Source organism: Elephantulus edwardii, unplaced genomic scaffold, assembly GCF_000299155.1.
Source record: "Elephantulus edwardii isolate Elephantulus edwardi_28Jun2011 unplaced genomic scaffold, EleEdw1.0 scaffold00003, whole genome shotgun sequence".
Classification (NCBI taxonomy): domain Eukaryota; kingdom Metazoa; phylum Chordata; class Mammalia; order Macroscelidea; family Macroscelididae; genus Elephantulus; species Elephantulus edwardii.
The window spans coordinates 13660942-13662359 of record NW_006399753.1 but is presented as its reverse complement, the minus strand read 5'-3'; positions in this window follow the sequence as shown (position 1 = coordinate 13662359).

The window sequence follows — 1418 nt, the reverse complement described above, 5'->3', positions numbered from 1 at the left end:
CTTTTTTTGGTTTTTTTTCTGAATCTTAAAGCAGCATAACTGCTATCGTGAGAAGATGCAGCTATGGGGACGCATGACTTGGGTTTGTGCCATCCTGGAGGGCAGAAGGTCTTCTTCTCCGTGAGGACATGTTAGCAGAGGGTTTATCTGGTGTCCCAACCGATGGATGGCAGTTAGACCTGAAAGGAGCCCTAACCCACATAATCCCCAGTAGTCCCCAAAAAGAGAATCTAGACATCTGCGTAAAAGAACCAAAAAAACCCCTCTCTCTCTAAGAAAATTCACCTATAGGAGACCAGATGGTCAAAAAGGACCCTCAAGCAGAGACAACAAGGTAAGAGTTAGGAAACTACACTCAGAATACTGGAAAATGGTACAGCCAGAATGAGTGGATAAGAATATGATGATGATGACGTGAAAAAATAGAGTCAATAGCACAACATAATTTTCTTCCTGTAGTTGTTTTAGGTGCTGTCAAGTCAACCATGACTCATAGCGACTCTATGAACAACGGCTCTGAACCCTGCCCTATCCTGAGTTAACCTCTCCACCTCTGACACACCTGACCCCATTGCCACAGTTACTGTGTCATTTCATATCATCTATGGTCTTCCTCTCTTGTGCTGACCTTCTACCCTTCCAAGCATGATGTCCTTCTCCAACGACTGGCCCCTCCTGACAACATGTCCAAAGTATGTGAGACGGACTTGCAAAATCCTTGCCTCCAAGGAGCAGCCTGGTTTCATTCTCTGCAACACAAACCTGTTTGTTCTTGTGGTAGTGCATGGTATGTTCAATACTTTTCTCCAGCACCACAGTTCAAAGACCTCATTCTTCTGTCGTCCTTAGTCATTGTCCAGCTCTCAGATGCATAGCAAGCAATTGAAATGACCATGGCTTGGATTGAATGCACCTTAGTCTTTAAACTGACTTTGCTCTTTAGCCCGTTGGTGAGGTCATTGACAACTTACCTTTTGATTTCCTAACTGCTGATGGCAATTATTCAACCTATGAATAATTTGCTTAAAAATTATTAAATGAGATCTTAATTTGCTATGTGTGTACACTTAAAACTGAAACAGTAAAGTAGTATTATTTTTGTTATTATTTTTTAAAGATAACTTTTAATGTTTCCAAAGAGAAGATTTAAGAGTATAAAAATGAAAGATAATCCTAAAGAAAGGTCTTGTTAAAAGATAAATTCCGTTAGCTCCAGAAACATTCTCTTCTTTGTTTTAAATAAAAACTAGGATTTTTTTTATACTTTTGTTTTTTTCAGTGAATATGTATCACTTTGGTAATAGTCAATTTTATGGTTACTCACCTCCTTAACCACTATGAAATCTACTACATGTTGTTTCTAAGACAAATGTTTCTTACCATTGCTTCCAAGTCAGCTCCAACTCAGCAAACCTCCA